Raw genomic sequence first — 22,721 nt, 5'->3', positions numbered from 1 at the left:
GAAAAACGACACTCCTCCACCTACCAACGGCCTTAATCGTGTCGTGTACATGACCGTCAAGTGACAGCTGCGTGGCCCGCCCAATCCGGAAGGAATGTGGGGCGTAGTCTTTGGGAGGAAGACCCAAAGCTGCCAGGGCGCCTCGGAGCGTCCAAGAGAAGTCTTGCCTCGTCACAGGGGCGCCGTGTGCATTGAGGAAAATGGGTCCTGGCGCGGTACCCCGTAGGGCGAGGTATTTTGAGAGGGCTCGGACCGGGCAGTACCTGTTATTGGTGTTCACCTTCAAAGATAGCGTAGGCGTGCGACCCGCATTGTGTTTGTAGGAACCGAGTAGTATATCAAGTCGTGTGCTTGTAAGTGTTACCTGTTCTAGCCGGAGAGTGTGTTGGCCGTTCGCAGCGTAGACTACTTCCCCAGGGCGCAGGCATGCGTGAAAAGCCAAGGAAAAAATTGCCCTGTAGCACGTTTTATCGTGCTCCGACGTACATACTTTTTCCAGGGATCGTAGAAGACGGTGTAGTAGGCGCCTAGTCACAGGAAGACGCCGTATCGTTGACCGCCGTGCAGCTTTTCTTGCTCCTTTTATCAGCTGAGTTACAACGAATTTACGTGTGGGGTCCTTTCGACCATTCAGTTTGAAGATGAAAGCTATAGCCGCTAGGTAAGTGCTCAGCGAGCGGAAGACCAAACCCCGCGTAAGCAGAGACTAGGAAATTCGCAAGTGTTGAAGTTGGGGCATCAAGAGGGTGAATCCCACGCCGTTCCCCCGCAACATAGCCCACGTACTCTGCCCATTTTGCCTGATATGCCCTCCGTGTTGTAGGTTGCAGTGAATTGAGTAGGGTCCTCAAAGTTGCAGGGCGAAGTTGTGGGGCAGAAAATTGTGCGGCACGTCGGCTGGTTTCTCTGCGAGGCCCGCTTCCCTGAGGAACTTGTGCGGCAGGACCTGTAATCGTGAAAGGGCATCACAAACTGTATTAAGCTTGCCGGGAATGTGTGATGGGAGAAGTGTTATATTATGCGTAAGCAGGAGTACGGCCAGAGGCCTGACTATTTGCATAAGAATTGGGCACTTGGCAGACAGCGAAGAAAGCACATTTACCACAGCGCCATTATCAGACCTGCAGACTAGTCTCTTGTTGGACAATACCTGAGCGAAGACGGCAATACCCATATAGAAAGGATAAAGCTCCAGCAGGGCTATGTTAAGCCTTTTCCATGAATCTGGCCAAATGCCCCGGAACCATGCTGCCCCCAGTGTGAGCCCGTACCCTCCAGCAGAGGCGTCCGCGCCCATCGATAGAGACACAGCTGACCCCCATCCTCCATCGGGGGGAAATACCGTAACACCGTTAAAAGTATTGAGGAAGGAGCGCCAGGCTACAAGGTCTAACTGAGCCTCAGCGTCCAGAAAGCATAGACGCAAGGGACGCTGTACTCCACTAGTGAGCGCGTGCAGTCGTCTTAGGAAAGCCCGTCCTCCCGGAATTACCGCTGTGGCGAATTGCAGCCTTCCTATGATCGACTGAAGGTCTCTCAGGGGAAGTGACTTCTTCCCCATCGCCGTCTCTACTTCTGCCTGGTACTTCGTCCGCTTGTCCTCTGGGAGTCTGGTTTCCATCCTACGTGCATCTAATTCGAGGCCTAGGAACGTAAGCCGAGTGCACGGTCCCTCAGTCTTGTGTGGCGCCAGGGAAACCCCCAGTCGTTCGCAGAGAGCGGTGAACACCCGCAGGTCACGCAGGCATCCTTTGAAAGAAGTGCTGGCGAAGAGAAAATCATCGAGTACCTTCACAACACCTCGCACGTTGAACTTCTCCTCGAGGATCCATTGCAGACCACTTGAAAAAGTCTCGAAGATCCTGCAGGAGGAGGCAGCTCCCATACTCAGCATCTTCTCGTAATAGTACCGCCCACCGTAATTAAAACCTAGGAGATGATAATCGCTCGGGTGTACTGGCACGATCCGAAATGCTTCTGCAATGTCACACTTTGCCAGGAACGCCCCTGGCGAACACCTGACAACCAACTCGATGGCATCGTTGATGTTCTGGTAGTGCACGGTTGAAAACTCTTTAGGAATGTTGGCATTCACGCTTAGTTGTGAATAAGGAAAGCTAAGATTATGCAAAAGCCTGAACTTACCTGGCGTGGATTTTTCTCTCAGAGCTATGGGGGAACATTTAAAGTTCGGGAGTGGTGGGACCTCAAAAGGTCCCGCGATTCGTCCCAGTCTCAATTCTTTGTCTAGCATTGGTCCCACAATATGCGGGCGTTCCGTCGTGTCCGAAGGGTTACTTGAAGAGAGAGGGGTCCACGCCCCTTCAAAGCCAAGTAGGAAACCCCTTTTGAAGCCACTCACAATGTATTCCCATAGTGGGTAACCCACCAGTAAAACATCAAGTGCGTCTGCGTTGACCGGCGTTGGTACGTCCACGGACGTCTGTAATTCCGGTGTTCTGTGTATACGTATCCTGTGGGGGGCGACGTTGTTGCCGCTCATACCCATATCTTTTGTGCACTTGTGAGCAGGGATTGTAGGCGGGGTGTCGCTTGTAACACCGTGGGCAAATATGTTAAAACGCACAAGTGGGTTGTCGGCAGCCCTGACCTTTTGTGTGGAAAGCGTAGCAGTAGCCTGGGGGAACTGCCGGGCCTCGTGCCTCGTCTTGAAAATTTCTTGACGTTCGCCCCGAGACAAGACGCATGATACCCTCCTGCTGTATGCGCTGTACTGACCTCAGTTCCAGGTCTAGTCTGTAAGCTCGCCATGGGCAGCCCGACCTTTCCCTGTCCCACCTGAAAGCCTCGTCGTACCACATCCAGTCACCTCTGAGGGACGTTTTCATTGTTTTTACATATCTAACGTATGTGAACAGCTCCTGCCCTGCCTCCGGGTGCTTCTCTAGGTAGATCGTTGCATATATGTCAAAAGCGTGCTCCCACTGGTCCGGTGTTAGAGGCGGTAGCTGTTTATCGGATGCTTGCTTGTCGGAGGCAGATGCAGGTTGCGTCGCACGGCGCCTTGCATCCCTTTCATATCCTAGCAGATCCCTGAGATCCACGTACCTATCCGCCCAAACCTTCTCTCTAATGGAATGAGGGACGTGTTCACCGAGCCGTGGAATGTATGTGCCTTGCTGTGCCCCCTGCCAGGTGATGGGGGCGTGGACATGCTTTCTAATTGGTACTCACCGTCCGTGGACGTGCTGGTGGAACTGTCGTGTCGCCGTGAAGTGTCGCCCTTGGCTCTTTGTCGCGGTCGTCCTACTATAGGGGAGGGCTGCCCAGCAGTGACATCCACGTTGTTTCCAACGTCGTGTTTTTCCGCGTTCACAGAGGGATCCCGAGCCTGCGTGATAAGTTCCTGTAGCGTTGCCCAGTCTTCTGCTGAAATTAGTGTCGGTAGTGATGCTGATCCGGCCTCAGCGATTACTGCTGGTCCGATCCTTGGTACATGCTCATCCTCTACTTCCGAGTCCCCAGATGATGTCCCCGAAGAGGGAGAAACATAGCGAGTAGGCTTTGCCCGCGTCCTTGATGGCTGCGTCCGTGCTCTTCCACGTTGGTGTCCTCTCCTGGAGGCCACCCGTGTCCTCTTCCTCGCTGGAGACGGTGGGATGACCGGATTCTCGTCCCTGTGTGAAAAAAAGGGAACAGGGGCAAGTGAATAGGCGGCGACATAGCTACTACAAGGCTTTTTCCCCCCACCATGATATTTTAAGTCCAACAATGTCATACCATCTCCGCCGGCTGTCAAACTTAAACGAAATGTACAATTTGATTAATACTAATGGAACGCCGCCTAACTAAAGATAATTACCAATGAAGAATGACGCAAAGGCATGGGGAAGAATTTGGACCAATGAAAAAAAAAAATATTTGAGTTGGAATGCCGACGAACCTATGTGGACCTACAGACCATACAATAGTAACGCCAATAAAGAAATTGAATAAGGGAGAGAAAAGAATAAATAACAACCCCATGCTTACTGAATTACAAATGGAACGTGGAATAAATTGAAAATAAGACTGAGAAAGGATAACGTAATGTAAGAGAAACCAACAATAAGTCCCGAGATTAAATTACCATGCCCGTGCCACCTCTAGAAATAAAACCCAGAATGAGTGGGAAGAAGCATGCGTCTACCGAGAATTACTTACAGCACTATATTACCTATAGTAATTCCCAATATCTAATGTATAGATTAAAATAGAAGTAACAAATGTAAAATTAGAAAACCCTTCCAAGTATATTTTTAAATATGATCCGGAAAAACCCGATGACCGAAATAAGAGGAAGCCCCAAAAACCCTTAACTGTAATCCTATTGGGACGCGACAAGATGATCTCGCGCGCCGACGCTACCGAGGGCTGAAGAAGGATTATCTTGGGATACCCACTAAACGAAACGCATGAGACTGCGAAAATTAAGTTTCAGTTAAATTAAGTAGCTTTAATATTTAAATCATTTAAATCATGACTGACATGCGTGCGTCCGGACGGCACTGACTCCATAAGTATGTGGATGTGGGGGGGGGGATGGAAAAGAGATATTCATGTCTGGTGCGGTGAAATATGGTCCTTGCGTCTGTCCCGTAAGAATTTCGGAGCAGCAAAGTATAAAAATTTTGTTACCGAGTCCATTGCAATGATCTCCAGCTTCTGGAGTCGTTGTTGGTGGGGCTTCCTGCTACACCGGCGGTCAAAATAATAATTTTGGGCTCAACCGGCAGACATAAGTCTGTCAATCCAATAGCGAGGGCGGCTGCATAATAATTCCGGGCTCGACCGGCAGACATAGGTCTGGCAATACAACAGCGAGGGCGGCTGCATAATAATTCCGGGCTCAACCGGCAGACATAGGTCTGGCAAATACAATAGCGAGGGCGGCTGCATAAGAATTCCGGGCTCAACCGGCAGACATAGGTCTGGCAAATACAATAGCGAGGGCGGCTGCATAAGAATTCCGGGCTTAACCGGCAGACATAGGTCTAGCAATCCAATAGCGAGGGAGCCTGCATTAAATTCCGGGCTTAACCGGCAGGCATGAGGTCTGGCAGTCCAATAGCAAGGGCGGCTGATAGAATAAATCTGGGTCTATCAACCAAAAGCAAGGGCAGCTGAATAGTGGAGAAAACGTGCGACTACAGTGAATACCTACAGGGAGGCATCAAATAAAGAAAATAAAAAAAAAAACAGACAGGAAAACAGATGTGGACTACCCTTCAACGAGGAAACAGAAAATTTTAACTGTCGATAAATACCACGTTAAGGAGATAATGAGTCTTTGTGGGAAATAATAAGAATTAAATGAGGATAATCCGCTTGACTTAAGGTCCAACAAAAATTAAGAAAGAAGCTTAACCCTAAATGTAATCCTATTAGCACGTCACTAGAATCTCGCGCGCCTAATCTTACTGAGGTCTGTTTAAGGATTAATGAATTCCCCCCTAGATGAATCGCACGAACTGGGAAATCTAAGCAGCTTAATTATTTAGACCGAATTAAGGTTCTAGAGAAGTTATTCAGTGACGGGGAGGAAAAAGTATAGGGGAAAACATAGTAACACACAATATAGAGGAGAGAATCGTAACTGTGTACAACTGTTTGACTGTAGAGAGACGAACATTTTATAAGAGTTATAAGTACTAGTAGTACAGTAATTTTTTAAAGTAGCGTAACAGAGATGTTTATAAGTGTAATGACCGAGACCAAACCAGCCCAAAAGAATAGAGGCCACTGCAGACAATAGGAAGGAATCTATTACCTCGAATCATGTGTTGTCCTCCGATGATGTCCGACAAATAACCTTAATTAACCTTTGCGAATATAGTTATTATTAATAATGTGGAGTGAAAATTATGTAATAATGTATTAAAGAATAACCTCTTAGTGCGTAAAACACATCTTCTAATCGTATTGCTGGGAATTAAAACCTAATCTCTGACCCCGTAGGATGTAAAAAACCCAGACTGTGACCAGCTTGTGCCTAGAAGGCGAGAGCTCCAGAATGTAACGAAAAGAGACATGAGGAAAAAAAAAAATTAATAAAGGTGTGCCAAACGGCGGGATCCTTCTTATGTTGTACTCCTTATTCGTTGTGCGTGTAACAGCCTTGTGACCTTTTTCCTGATTGTTCATCAGCTGTGACGACATCAGTCGGGGTTAGTTACCAGTGTGGTGATAATGGGGCCTTTTCGTCTGTCTAATGAGAATTCCATAACAGCAAGAAGATAATGTTGGTAACCGGGACTATGGCGATAACAATTGTTTAGTTAGGCTTAACCGGCGGGCCAAGGTCTGGCAAACACGCAGCGGGGACAATTCATGCGGCGAAAGAGGCTGCATAGAAAAAATTCCGGGCATAACCGGGAGACGAAAATCTAAAAATCCGGCGGCGAAGGAGGCTGCATTAAAATTGTTATGCCTAACCCGTAGAAAAAATTTTTTGGCCAAACTATGTCTGGAATTCTGGCAACAAGAATGTCTGTATATAATTTTCGGGCTTAACCGGCAGACAAAAAAAAAAAACCTGGCATTCCAGCACGTGGCTTGCCTCATAAAATTTAAATGCATAAAATTTAATTGGCCTAACCGGCAGCCGAAAATGACTAGTAATCCACAGCTAGGAGCCACATAAAAGGATCCGGGCTTAACCGGCAGACAAAATTCCGGCAAACTAGCATCGTTGATACTGAATAAATAAAATTCCCGGGCTTAACCGGCAGACGATAATTCTGGCAAGCTAGCGGCTAGGGCAAGGGTGTATAAGAATTCCGTATTTAATCGTCGGACAATAGGGCTGGGGCACCCTAACATGCCCTGCCTAGGCATGACCTAGCTGGAACGTCTACAGGCCACGTGGGGAACAGCGCTGGGCACACGCCGACACTTGGGAGGAACCTAGCTTTACAATTAGAACATAAGAAACCACTTTACCTTGGAGAAAGTTGAGTAGTGTAGACCGACCCTAGCTTTTCAGCACGTGAGGTTGAAGGGCCCATGGAGTTAAACTCAACCTGGGTGGGGGCTGTGATCGGGGTAGCAATCGTAGTTTCCATAGTTTCTTGAAGTCCTAAGAACACAAAAATCCTAAGTTTTTCTTCTTTCTTGCGAAGCGAAACGAAAATTTTTTTCCTTTGACTTGTGAAGCGGAGCGAGGCTGGAGCAAGAGAGAAACGCATGTCGATTGATTGATTGATAAAGATTAAGCCACCCAAGAGGTGGCACGGGCATGAATAGCCCGTAAGTGGTACATTTTTTTTTTCTCAGTATTCTGAGGTTGCATTTAACCATCAAGCTGTTATCGCGGGGGAGGATACTGCTTCACAGTCTTTATGAGGGTGTCCAGCTGCTGGACACCTTTGTTGACCAGGAGAGTGGCTGTGTTGATGGCTTCAGGGTGGCCACTGCATGATTCAGGAACTCTTAAAGCTCTTCTAAGGTCATTGGTTGCTTCACATTCCAGAAGATAGTGAAGTAATGGCTTTTCTGTGACAGTTTGGCAGAAGATGCACTCTCTCTGTCGGGGTTCACCAATCTCCCAGTTGCATCTGTAACCTAGACGTAATCTATATAGCCTAACTGCTATTTCCCTGTGGATTCCTTTTGGGATATTAAACCTTTCTAATTTGGTTGCCTGAAGATACCATGTTGCAGATGGCGAACCTTCAGCTATTCTCTGGTGCAGGTAGGCTTTGTTGAGATGTGAGAGTTTTTTGGTGATGATGTTTTTTATGTTCTCTAGGCTGGGTTGAATTGTTTTATGTATCACTGGATGACGAGTTGCTAATTTAGCAATTTCATCAGCTTTTTCATTTAATGGGATTCCAATATGGGATGGGATCCAGTTTAAAGTTATGTTGAACCCTTTGCCTTTAGCGACTGCTCCAAGATACAAAATGGTGGTAATTATTTCCACATTATCTTTCCATTGTTTTTGTCCTAGTATTTGAAGTGCAGCTTTTGAGTCTGTGTGTATGATTGCATTTTGAGTGTTTTGTGCAATCACATATGCGAATGCCTGTTGTATGGCAAACAGCTCAGTTTGGGTTGATGATACTAGTCCTCCCAGTCTCCAATATGCCTGAACGCTGGTCGTGCAAAGAGCAGCGCCAGCTCTCTCATTTTCTGTGTCCACCGATCCGTCTGTGAAGATGTGGGTGGCTCCTGCTACTGCTATGCTATACATTTGCTCTTCTATTATGCGCCTTAGGATTGTCGGATCATAGGCAGCCTTTTTCATTGGGAGACTTTCTATTACTATTTTGAAAGTAGGCTCTTCCCACGGCGCGGAAGGAGTGTAATTTGGGTGTGGATGATCACCCTCTCTATCAAGAATCATGTTTTTTAAATGTAGTCTGTTTAGGACTTTTCCTGCTCTTGCAACCCAAGAGTTTCCATTGTTTTGGCCTAGTCCAACCACCAAAGCCTGCCGTACTGGGATTGGATCAGAAGAAATAATTATCTTACTGATAATTACTTAATAATTATCAGCTTACTTAATAATTATCTTACAAGCTGAATTTCCAGGGACACATTCTAAACATATCAAAAAAAGTTTCAAAAACTGTGGGCATTCTTTATAAGATCAGATATTATGTACCACGCCCTGCCCTGGTGACTCTCTATTACTCCCTTATCTATCCATATCTCAACTATGGTATTTGTGCTTGGGGCTCTACTACCCAAAATCACTTACGTCCTCTAATTACTCAACACAAAGCTGCTATTAGGACAATATCCAATTCTGGCCCCAGACATCACTCGGTACCCCTACTCAAATCTCTGAATATGTTAGACATTAAGTCACTGCACATTCTCTCATGTGTATTATACATATATAAAACGCTAAACTATAATGCCAATCCTGATCTCAAAAGCTTCATAGAAGGTTGTAACAGAACCCATGAGCACCACACCAGAAATAAATACAGTTTTGATATTCCTAGAGTACGACTTAATCAAACTAGAAATGCTCTACAAATCAAGGGGCCCAGAATGTGGAATGACCTTCCCAACCATGTTAAGACTGTACCTCTCTCAACCAGTTTAAGTTAAAAGCGAAGCTATACCTAATAAATTCCCTGTAACCTACCTTACCCTTCTATTGTCAACCAATGTCTGTTTTTTCTTTAAAGAGCGCTGTTTGTCGACATAATTGTATTTGTGCTGCTTTTTCATCTATGTTTTCATTTCTTGTTTTCATTCTACTCATTATGCTCAATTAGTATTAAGCTTGTCATTTAAGTTTATCATGCCCGAAACGCTTTGCGTAATAGTGGCTTTAGGCATTGTATGTACTAGCTCTACCTATAAGTCAACCAATCCTTGTAAAAATTTATTGTATGTATGTACCTTACCTAAATAAAATTGTATTGTATTGTATTGTATTGATAATTGTAGCTGTCCTTTGTGATATTCTTTCTTGTAGAGAGGGCAAACCCGTCTCCAGTCTAAGAGTTTCAAGCCTGGTCCACATGGGGGCTCCCAGTCCAGCTCTCATAGCATTGTTTTGGGCAACTTCAAGCTTTTTCCACTGTTGGTGTGATAGATTTGTGAGTGCAGGTGCGGCATAATCGATCACTGATCTGACTGCCTGTACATAGTATGTGCGAAGGACTTGCAGATTGGCTCCTCCAGAAAGGGAGGTTAGCGACCTGAGGATTGCCGTCCGGGCCACAGTTCGCTCTCTCAAGTATGTGACCTCAGCATTAAAATTCATGTGTGTGTCCAGGATGATTCCTAGATACTGATAGGTGTCGACCCATTCTATTGGTTGACCCTGTACTGTGAACGCATGTCCCCTCCTCTCTTCTTATATAGGCCCCCCGCGGCGCTCCGCACGCTGCGCTGCGGATCGCGCTGTGCAACTGTCTTCTCCTCCATCAGAAATTCCTCCGCATTCCTACGTAATGCAGCGGTTATTTATTTCTTAGACTTCTACTGTTAGTGTAGTGTACCCTAAGTGAATTGTTATTTTGAGGCCCTTTTCTTTCCCTGATCATTTTACCATTTTTTTTCTCCCCCAAACACATACTTTTATTATCTCCTTCCTCCAAATCAATTCCCATACCACTATCTACTAACAGTTTAAACCCAAACAAACACCTCTAACCACTGGTTCCAACGAGTTCACAACAGCAACAACCCCAGCCCTCGATTGATGCACCCCATCCCGAGCATACATTTCATTTCCTCCATAGAAGTGTTCCCAGTTGTCTATGAAAGATATTGCATTAGATTTGCAATATCTTTCCTGCCGGCATTTGACACCAAGTGCCCTCGACATCCATTCATTTCCCACTCCCTTTCTTGGAAGAATGGACCATATGATCGGGATTCCTCCCCTGCTCCTAACTAATTCTTTTGCTGTCTTGAATCTCTGTATTAGTTCCTCACTCCTAACTCGCCCAACATCATTACCCCCTGCACTAATACAAATAATGTGTTTGTTCCCATTTCCCGTCATAATATCTTTCATGTTTCCAACAATATCACCAATACCAGCTCCCGGATAGCAAACCCTTAACCTGTTTCCTGTATCTCTGGCATAAAACGTTCTGTCTAAATACCTCACCTGGGAATCTCCCACGACCAAAATTCGCTTCGTTCCTCCCTTTTCCTTTAGGGCACTTTGTGGGACCTGCGCTTCATTGTTCCTCGTTGCTTTGCCTTTGCCTCCTCGTTGAACTACAGGTTCACCACAGCACTCGTCCTCTAACACATCAAATGCGTTAGAAGTCCTTAGGCTATTAGGTGTCGGTTTTGCCAAGGTCTTCTTAAGACCCCTGTCCTTTACAACTTGCCAAGACGAGGTCTTTTTAACACTGGTCGCCTCCTTTGTTTCTTCCTGATGTTGTTTCAGCTGTCGTACCTCCTCCCGTAGCGAATCCAGCTCTGTCCTCAGAGCTCCAACTAAATTCACCAGTTCCTTCACTAATCCTTCCAATGTTGCTGTAATAATATTACTACAATCGGAGCTCCAGCTAACACAACCTCTCACTGTGACAGCACCTGACTGACTGACCCAATACAGTCAATCATATAAGTTAGTCAGTCATCATATAATATATCTAATTATCTTTGGTAAGGATGGTTAGTGATACATAGACAATATTCTTACAAAAGTAAGTATAGAGAAAATAGACAGTAGACAGGTGATAAATGGAGTTGGGTGGCATTGATGAATGACTTATGACCATATTAGTACAGTAATTGGGAAAGTATTCATTGCTAATGGTGATTAGAAAACCGTATTTCACCCATAAAAGCTCGACCATACTTGCAAGTGACTTAGAAAAGAATTATTCTCTCTAATAAATAAATCAATATTTGCATCAATGAATTCGACGGAATCAATTTGAAGCTTTTTCTCCTAAATGTTTCTCCTGCATAAACGTAATGATTGCTGTATCTCTTTCTTGCTAAACCTAAATTACTGTGCACTATATTATCAACTGAAAAATCATTTTGAAACTTTCAGAAGAACTTTCTGGGAGATGGACTAGAACCTAAAATCCCAGGTTATCATGGCTTCTTCCTTCCACATGTCTCTAAAGTTCCTAAACGTTTACTATTTACTGATTTACCTTAATTTTTTCAAGCTCCAATCTACACACACTAAATAATATTTTAAATAATGAGGTGAAAAAGTACACTCGTGAATGTCAACCAACTAGATTCCACTTAACTTAATGAAACATTGTATGGTAGCTCTATCCATCATAATATGAACAGTCTTAAGGGGCTGGGAGTTCAACAAATATTCGAATTATACGAAAATTACTAGAAAATGTTAAATAAAACTCCAATTATTTAGCGTAAGAGTCATCAAAGTTTCATCACAATATGTTAAGAAATTGATTTTATATGAATATTTAAAAAATAAGGTTGATAAGGAGAATAGCTCCTGTTCAAAGAAACTGAGGGACCATACATGCGTCGGATAGATGCAAGCACCTATCCGACGCACAAAGAAGAAGAATAGTACTAAGGAAGGGTCCACAAAGTGAATATGAAGCTGATGTCTTTTGAGTATTTCAAGAATTGTAATTTAGAGAATTGATGAGTATTACATATTATCACAAATAATAAGGAATAGGTATGTTATTGTGCTGTATTTTGTTATATATCATTTACATACATTGTCCTATGCCAATATCTGCTACTTCCATAAATGACCACAAAACTGGTAAAACCACAAAAAAGTGGAAAATATAAAGCCATATTGGAGACATTTAACAAACTGATGTCCTCATCGCGGCCACTAGAATGTTAGAGGCTCTGTATATAATAACATGGATTATGTCACGTAACAGTTATATATCAAATTAATTTGATGGATAATTTAAAGACAACTATGTTAATGGAATTTTATGTATTTTTGGAGTAAGTTTATACATGTGAACTTGGCTTCAGCTCTCATATGTGACAATCAGAAGTGAAAGTGTTGGAAAGTATAGTGACACCATCACTGTAGTGTAGTGATGGTGACACTGGATTGACGGTGACGCTGTAGTGATGGTGACATTGGAGTGGTGACACTGGAATGATGGTGATATTGAAGTGATGGTGACACTGTAGTGAAGTGGGACGCTGGAGTAATAGTGAAGCTGGAGTGATAATGACGCTGTAGTGATGGTAACATTGGGTTGATTGTGACTCTGGAGTGATGATGCCACAGGAGTGATTGTGACACGAGAGATTGTGACACAGGAGTGATGGTGACGCTAGAGTGATGGTAACGCTGGAGTGATGGTAACGCTGGAGTGATGGTTATATTGGAGTAATGGTGACACTTTAGTGAAGTATGGCTCCCTGTCTAAACTTCAAACCTCTCAGAAGTAACCCATGGCTCCAGAAACTGCACAACCTTGTGCAAATGCAATCTGAAGCTATTTCGGCCCTCCAAGCCACAGTCACCCGACAACAACAAACCATAGACCGCCTCCTTGAATCGTCGACGAACAACAACCAAGAAATTCTCAACTTACAAACTGTTGCAAATGGTGCAATGGATCAAATACATAAGATTCAGGCCGAGGAAACCCTCTCAGCTCAAAGTGACCTCCTTCAAAAGCTGGAAAAACAGATCAATCTCCTTCAGATTCACCAGGCGGCTTCCGAAGATGACCAAGAGCAACAACAACTTCATGACTCCCTGATAATTAGCTCTACTGATCTACCTGATGAACAACAAGGTGAGAATTGTTGTAACAGCCCACACCCTAATTAATTCAAAGATCAGAGTCAATGTTGAAATCAAATCAGCTATCAGGATAGATAAAAACAGTCCCCGTAGCAGTAGGAGAATGCTCATCAAACTTGCAAATCCCTCTGCGAAGTTTGACCTCATACAATCAGCTGCTAAGTATAAAACCAACCTCTATATAAATGAGTGTCTTACAAAGCGCGTGGATCCCTCCTCTACAGGCTGCGTCAAATTCGCAAACAAAACCCTGGTCTTATCAAGCAGTGCTACACTAGGAATGGAACGATTTTTGCGAAGAAGGAAAGTACAGGAAAAAGATATGAAATAAAATGTGACCAACAACTCCTGGCCTTCTTTAGTGATTGTGGTATATCTGAAAACCTGAACCCGACCAATGCCAGTACTTAAAATAACTCTTTCAGTGCCTGAGCCTAACCTAACTTAATCTAACTTTGTCTAAGGTGCTGTCTCTGCCTTACCATTTACCTAATGTTCTCTCATTCATATAATTTCCTAAATAATCCATCAAGTCTCCATGCACTTATGCAAGCATCTACCTCAGTTTCATTGTAAAATTTTACTCTTAAATCTAATCTTACCCTATTCCATTTAAATTTTAAATTTAATTGTATTGATTTATGTCATTTATTGAAATCAATTATTGATCTCATTTTGTTCTTTTAATTAAGTTCATACTAATTATAGGTTAAAAACTAAGCTAAATAAAATTTATTATCTTTAAGATTATTTTACTTTACAATTATCATTTGTCAAATTTTTTATATATTCATCTTGACAGTCTCTACTGATTTTTTGTTCTCTCCACCAAACTTGTGTATCCTCCATGGCTATCTAGTGACCTTTATTCTACCTCTAATTGTTTCAATTCTTTTGTTTACTTGCATTTATTGTTGTGTTTTGCCATAATTATTCTCTAATTTTAGCAGACTTAATACTTTGTAAGCTCTTATTGTATTGTTATATTGTTGTGTTTTGCTATAATTACTTTCTATTTTACAGCAGATTTAGTATTTATCTGTTCCTGTAATTGCTTATCTTATTGTATCGTGACATTATCTTATCTATATGCTTACTGATATTGATCCTGATCGAAACCTTCTGTCCCATATCCACACAAATCAGCACATTGATCATCATTATTGCAGGTATTACACAGCAAATCTTGCAAAAAACAAACTCCTAAATAGCACCTGCTTATCAGTTTACAACCAAAATGTTAGGTCACTTGGTAAACATTTTGATGATATAAATGCACTACTTACAGCACTAGGTACTAAATTATCATTCATCATTTTAACAGAAACTTGGCTAAGTAATGACTATACCCAACTCTACAATTTAGCTGGTTATAAAGCCATTCATAACTGCAGGCCTAATAAAAAAGGTGGTGGTACAGCAATATATTACAAAGATACCTTCATTTGCAATAGTGTTATTAGTGATAGAGATGACTATTGTGAATATACCTTTGCCAAGTTCTCCAGTAAATCCCTTAAATCCTCCCTGACTATCGGTGCCATCTATAGATTTCCTAATACCAACATAACTTTATTCTCTGGCAATGTAAGGAATCTTATCATAAATAACAATCTCAACAAATATCACATCATTCTGGGAGGTGATTTCAATATTGACCTGGGTCTTCAAAACAACCCTCAAGTTGACTATTTCCGTAACAGCATGCACTCCTGTATGCTAATCCCCATAATCACCAAGCCCACCCGAGTCACTCAAACATCTGCCACTACCCTGGATCACCTATGGACTAATATAACAACTCCCCTTACATCTGGGGTAATTTATGACAGAACAACTGACCACTATCCTACTTTCCTCATAGCAAACATGGACAAAGCACCACCAGAAACCAAGAAACTCTCATTCAGGCTACACAGTAAATCAGCTTTAGGCAATCTCTCTAATGCACTTCACAATATTAACTGGGAATCTGAATTTAATAATTCACAGGATATAAACTCATCAACTTTTATTTATTTATTTATTTATTTATTTATTTATGCATATACAAGAATGTACATAAGGAATGTGAGGATACAAATATGGTAATTACAGTCTTGTAAAGCCACTAGCACGCGCAGCGTTTCGGGCAGGTCCTTAATCTAAGAAAATTTTAAGGAGGTAAATACTTGCAAAATTATAGACAAAAAATGATAACAGATTGCATGAAATGAAAAAAAGATGAGAGAAAATTGTAGGTACAGTATATTAAAGCACATAGGTAGCTAAGATTGATTGCAATGACAGCTTGAATGTTAGTTGACAAAAAAAAATTGGTAGGCATAATACAGCAGAAACAATATAAGATTGGTTGCAATGACAGCCTGAATGGTAGTTGACAAAAATTGGTAGTCACAATACAGCATATGGCTAGCACATAAAAGAAGACAGCAATGAACACAAAGATAAGGTTGTTTGAAATTACATAAAAATTAGGAGATTGGGTAACACTAGGTACAGAGCAAATTTAAAGCTCAGTGTAGGAAACTAAGAAGATGAAGTTAGGTACTTTTTGGTTTTGCTTTTAAATAAGGCAAAAGTTTTACAGTTTTTCAATTCACTAGGGAGTGAGTTCCATAAACTAGGTCCCTTAATTTGCATAGAGTGTTTACACAGATTAAGTTTGACCCTGGGGATATCAAAGAGATATTTATTTCTGGTGTGGTGATAATGGGTCCTATTACATCTGTCCAGGGAGAGTTTCAGAGCATGGTTTGCATTTAAGAACAGGGTTTTGTAAATGTAGTTGACACAAGAAACTGCCCGAGACGCTTTGCGTAATAGTGGCTTTAGGCATTGTATGTACTAGCTCCTATCTATAAAGCCAACAAACTTTGTAAAATCTCTTTATGTATGTACCTTTGCCTAAATAAAAATTATTATTATTATTATTAAGAGAATGTGTGGAGGGAGTTAATATTTAGCAAGTTTAGGGATTTAAACAAGGGAGCTGAGTGTTGTCTGAAAGCTGAGTTAGTTATCATTCTGATAGCAGATTTTTGCTGTGTGATGATGGGCTTAAGGTGGTTTGCAGTGGTAGACCCCCATGCACAGATACCATAATTAAGATAGGGGTAAATTAGTGCATAATATAGTGAGAGGAGAGCAGAGTTAGGAACATAATATCTGATTTTGGAGAGTATACCAACTGTCTAAGAGACTTTCTTAGTTATGTGTTGAATGTGGGTGCTGAAGTTGAGTCTCTTGTCTAGGAATAGGCCAAGAAACTTGCCATCATCTTTATTACTGATGTTAATGTTGTCTATCTGTAGCTGAATTGCATTTGATGATTTGCTTCCAAATAAGATGTAGTAAGTCTTTTCGATGTTTAATGTTAGTTTGTTCGTTGACATCCATAAGTGGACTTTTTTTAATTCATTATTCACAACATTATTTAGTGTATGTGGGTTGAGGTTTGAATAGATAAGAGTAGTATCGTCAGCAAACAGTATAGGTTTGAGAATATTAGAGACATTAGGCAGATCGTTTATATATATATAAGAAATAGAAGAGGTCCTAAGATGCTGCCCTGTGGCACTCCAACGGTAATTGGTAGAGTGGACGAAGTTGTATCATTGATGGTTACATATTGGTATCTGTCACTAAGATAGGATCGGATGTAGTCAAGGGCATGGCCTCGGATTCCATAATGCTGGAGTTTAAGTAAGAGGTAGTTGTGATTAACAGTATCAAAGGCTTTTCTTAGGTCAATGAAGAGTCCAATCGGAAACTCATTTTTGTCAAGGGCTGAGTAGATAACGTCAAGGAGACTAATGATTGCATCGTTGGTGCTCTTTTGGGACCGGAAGCCAAACTGGCAGGGGCTGAGTATGTCGAATTTTACGAGGTAGGAATAGAGCTGTTTGTAAATAATTTTTTCCAATATTTTTGATAGAATGGGTAGATTTGATATTGGTCTATAATTGTTTATGTCCGCCGGATTGCCTCCTTTATGGACTGGCGTTACTCTTGCTTTTTTGAGGATATCAGGGAAGGTGTGACACTCTATAGATTTGTTGAACAGTAGTGCTATGGGTGGGGCAAGGGCATGGGAGGCTCTCTTGTACACAATGGACGGAATTTCACTGGTGTTCCCTGCCTTGGTTTTTAGAGAGTGTATGATGGACACAACATCTGCCGGGCTGATTGGTGAAAGGAGAAGAGAGTTTGGATAGCTGCCTGAGAGATATGTGTTAATATGTGTCTGAGTCTGTGGGATTTTACTGGCAAGATTAGCACCAACCGATGGAAAGAAACTATTAAATTCATTTGCCATTTCTAAATCAGTTGACGGAATATCTCCATCCTTGTAGAGTTTTATTTGGTTATGTGAGTGTTGTTTAGTTCCTAGGATACTAGAGATAGTTTTCCAAGTGTTTTTCATGTTGCCTTTTGCTTCATTGAATCTATTCACATAATATGCAAGTTTTGCCTTTCTTATGATACTGGTAAGCATTGATGAGTACCTTTTAGCTACTTCCTTTGAAACTGGGCCAATCCTAACTTTCTTTTCATATTCATGTTTCTTGTTGATTGAGTTGAGAATGCCACTTGTGAGCCATGGATTGTTTAATCTTTTGTCAGTTACTTGCTTTGTAAGAAGGGGACAATGAAGGTTGTAGAGGCTTAGAGTTTTGGAGAGGAAGAGGTTAGCTAATGAATTTATATCATGGGTATTATTGAATTCAGAATCCCAGTTAATATTGTGAAGTGCCTCTGTAAGATTGTCTAAAGCTGATTCACTGTGTAGCCTAAATGAAAGTTTCTTGCTTTTTGGTGGTGTTATGTCCATGTTCGCTATGAGAAAGGTAGGATAGTGGTCAGTTGTTCTGTCGTAGATTATACCAGATACAAGGGGAGCTGTTATGTTTGTCCATATGTGGTCCAAGGTAGTGGCTGATGTTTGAGTGACTCGGGTAGGTTTGGTGATAGTGGGGATTAGCATACAGGAGTTCATGCTGTTAAGGAAATAGTCAACTTGAGAGCAATTTTGTTGACCCAGGTCAATATTAAAGTCTCCTCCCAGAATGATGTGGTTTTTGTTGAGATTGTTGTTTATAATAAGATTCCTTAGGTTGTCTGAGAAAGAAGCTATGTTAGTATTAGGAAATCTATAGATGGCTCCAATAGTCAAAGAGGATTTAAGGGATTTAATTGTAAACTGAGCAAAAGTATATTCACAGTAGTCATCTCTGTCACTAATAACACTGTTGCAGATAAATGTATCTCGGTAATATATAGCTGTGCCACCACCTTTTTTATTAGGCCTACAGTTATGAATGGCTTTATAACCGGTTAAGTTGTAGAGTTGGGTATAGTCTTTATTTAGCCAAGTTTCTGTTAAAATAATGAACGATAGGTTAGTACCTAGTGCTGTGAGTAGTGCATTTAAATCGTCAAAATGTTTACCAAGTGATCTAACATTTTGGTTATAAACTGATAGATAGGTGCTATTTTGGAGTTTGTTTTTAGCCTGGTATGCTGTGAAATACTTGCAATAATGATGATCAATGTGCTGGTTGGTATAGATATGAGACAGAAGATTTTGATCAGGATCAATATCAGTGTGCATAGAGATGCAGAGGGATCACGATACAAGATACACGATAAAGCAAAACACAAGAATAAAAGCAAATACAATAAAATAGTAACAATTTAGAAGTAAAATAAAGATCCAATAGATAGCCAGGGAGGACACAGAAGTTACATAAAATAAAACACAAAAAATCAGTAGAGACTGACAATATAAATGTAAAATAAAAAATAATAAGAAAAATAATAATCATAAAAAAAAAATGATCTTGAAGATAATTAGCTTAGTAATGGTTAATTAACAGGGTAATAAAAAGCCCTAGGTTTAGTGACAAGGGGATTAACTAAGAACAAATAATTAAGAGTATAAAACAGGCAAAGATGACAAACAAAAAATAAAGTAAAAAATAAAATAAAAATAAAAATAAACACCTTTGGAAAGGAAAGGCAGAGCTTAAGTACACTTTGGTTGTATGTGAGACTACAAATTATGTTCTGGTTATTCAGCTGATATCCCACAGTCATCCAGGAAAGAAGTGAGGTGTGCTTCAGTGGTTATGACAAGTTTTTCCAGAGTCAGTCTTCCTAGCTATTATTTTACCATCGCGCACAAAACAATGTTTAATAGCAGTGGATCTATTGCGAATTCCACGTAGTTTAAATAAGAGATTTTGTCTGAATCTGGTAAGACATTCGTTCACATAAACCTTGGATTTCACAGCGACTGCAGCAGTGATAAGGTCTGACTTGCGGGAGCAGCTATCTAACTTCACGCGTATCCTTCTGTTGTTTGCACCAGATGATTTGGTTCCCACTCTATAAGCTGACTTAATGTCTCTTGCTTCGATTGAATAATTCAACTTAGTACGCAATTCCTGGATCACGATGGCAGTACAATCTTCTCTGTCAGTTTCATGGGGAAAATCCTGTGATGAGATGATGACAGAATCAAGGAGCTTAAGTTGGTCTGATTCGTCTTGGGTTGCAGTGTGTTGCTGTTGTAGGGAGTTAAAGTGGTTCTCTAACTTTTGTAACATCTCTTCTTGCTTCTTAGAGGTTTCTGCTGGTTTAAAGTTAGTAACCGAGATCTGAAGAGAGCTTAATTCATGTTCGAGGTGGCCGACTCTGGCAGACAGATCTTGGTTAGCCTTGTGCATTGCCAAAGCATCACCCTGAAGCGGTCCATAGAATTACCCCAATCACCCCAAATCAGGCCAAAACTACCCAAATCGTCCTAGCATTACGTAAGTAATGAAGAAATATGGTATATTTACTTACTATAATGTTGGTGCTACACATAGAACATGATCAAACCTATTTTTACTCTGAAATAATCTAATTTCATAACGAAATTAGACGTAAATATGTGAGAGGTGACGCCATAGGAAGTCGACGGTCCAAGCGACAATTGTGTGGAGCGACTTATCCAAGAAATATGGTCGCCAGGAGAGTGTTTGCTGCCATATCAGCCTCCTGTACACAGTGATCCAGTCCTTTTCGTTCATTGAACACCGAACCCTACACGCCCTCTGATATATTGCTTAATTAACAAATATTCACAAATAAAGATTATATTTGTATATGTTATCAGAAAGGCAGATATAAAATAGTTTTTGTGAATCCATCACAGAGATTATACCTTATTAGAGAGGAAAAATATTCATATTTTAAACAAGGCTTCATGGCCGACGCTCTCCTTACCGATATGGGAACTATGACCTTCCGAAGATCAATGTTAATTTAATCTAGATATTGTAATAAACGAAGTTTTCTATGTCATCATAAAGACATAAATATAAGCTGCATGTTAATACTTTGGCATAAATATAACTGAATTAAAAGTTAAGATATATGCCTTTTTATAGTTACTTGATGGCTCGCTCAGGGAGTGTGAAGGCCTCCACACAAGCCAATCAATTTTATAATTACTTTGCATATATGCAAAGTAACGCCATAGGTCTTTATGTCAGAATAAAGCCATGTAGACGATAATGTAACTACATTTCAAGGAAAACATATCTTAATATAATTATTAAATGAATGCAAAGTTATGGTTAAATAAATAGCCAATACCACACAATCGCCGGTGTCCGGACACATGAATAGTCGCATTAGGTGAAACGAAATGTACCCAACCATTTCCATTTACCCAACCAGTTTGTGCACCCTATACTCATCCTCTGTGCGGTAATTTATTGTGCATCCCATACTCATCTTGTTACCAGTAGTTTGTGCAACCCATACTCATCCTGTGACCCGTAATTTATTGTGCATCCCATACTCATCCTGTTACCGGTAGTTTGTGCAGCCCATACCCATCCTGTGACCTGTAATTTATTGTGCAACCCATACTTATCCTGTGACCTGTAGTTTATTGTGCAGCTAATACTCATTCTGTGAGTCATAGGACATTGCGCAACCCTTTCTCATCGTGTGAATCTTTGTTTACTTTGCTCTCCATATTCATCCTCTGCGCGATAGTTTCTTGTGCAACCCATACCCATGATGTGAGTGGTAGTTTATTGTGTACCCTATATTCATCCTGTGAGTATAGGGTACACAATTCTTGTTTGGATTCTTGTAATGTTATTTGTCTATTTGTAGTCACAGTATTTGTGCGCCCCTTGAGGGACTTGAATTAGAGGGGGGTTGAAATAGCCTAAGCTACTCTATCCCTTCGAGATGTATTTATTGCTTATCTCAATAAACATACTTGAACTTGAACTTGGGTACACAATGAGTTCATTTGTACTCCATACTCATCATCAAGAACCAGCATTTTACCAGCATTGTAATATAAATTAAGAATAAAAGCTTAACTGGATTACGGACCCATAATCAAAATAAGAGTCATCACTAATTATCATGACAAATTGTCTAGGCTACACTTCCGCCTTCGACAAGCTGCCGCCGGATGTGGGTATAGTTTATTGTACACCCCCGCACCCCCAGTCCTGGAAGGGCGGGCATTGGGATGTGGACATGTGTACCATTATACCCCCCCCCCCCCACACACACACACACTCCTCTCCTGTTAATAATAATACTAATAATAATAAAAATTAAAAATAATAACGTTAATAAATATTATAATTAAAACACTTACTGTAATACCCTAGTGCTTGAATGAAGGTGAAGGAAAGACCCAATAAATGTGTAAGTGTATTAAAAACCAAATTTTCGTTGGGTGAGCTGGCAGGTGAGCACCACCTGCCAGCTCACCCAGTAATGAACATCACCTGCACACTGCACCGAACCACTTGCCAGCAGGTGCAGAAGTACGATGGAAAGAGCAAAGTATACAATATTTCAAGTATAATATTAAAGATATATTTAGGATTTAATGTTTTCCTATAAAGTTTCAATAATACCTTTATTTGAATTTTTGTATTATTTTCTACCACAGACGTGGCCACACATTAACAATGCTAACCAGCATATATACATTTTCTTCAGTCCGCCATGGACTCTAACCCTTTCCACTACCGCCCACAAGATGGGTATAGGGTGCATAATATAAGAACTAAACTAACTAACTCCATTGATAGGGTTAGAGATTTGTTAAACATATAGTTCAGGGATTTATTGAACAATCAACCACATAAGGTGATTGTAGTGTTTTTAAAATGCTAGGCTAAGCTACATACGTAAATACATAAATACACAGATTTACGTATGCCCTACATAAAGTGTTCGATGTGTCTTTTACATAGTGTCATTAACGTGCATTTACAAAGGTGAAATTGAATTCTGACCAGCTTCCACATATACTTTATACACATATACACACACAGACGTATGCGTACATATACATATAAATACATACATATATGCACACATACATACACATATATTTGTCTCTTTTACTCTGACAAGGTGAGATAACTGATAGAGAAACTAGTGTGCAATTAAGCACTTAATCACTGAAGGTGAT

The sequence above is a fragment of the Procambarus clarkii genome, chromosome 76 (assembly GCF_040958095.1).
Source record: "Procambarus clarkii isolate CNS0578487 chromosome 76, FALCON_Pclarkii_2.0, whole genome shotgun sequence".
Classification (NCBI taxonomy): Eukaryota; Metazoa; Arthropoda; class Malacostraca; order Decapoda; family Cambaridae; genus Procambarus; species Procambarus clarkii.
The sequence above is the reverse complement of the archived record's forward strand: the minus strand, read 5'-3'. Positions refer to the sequence as shown.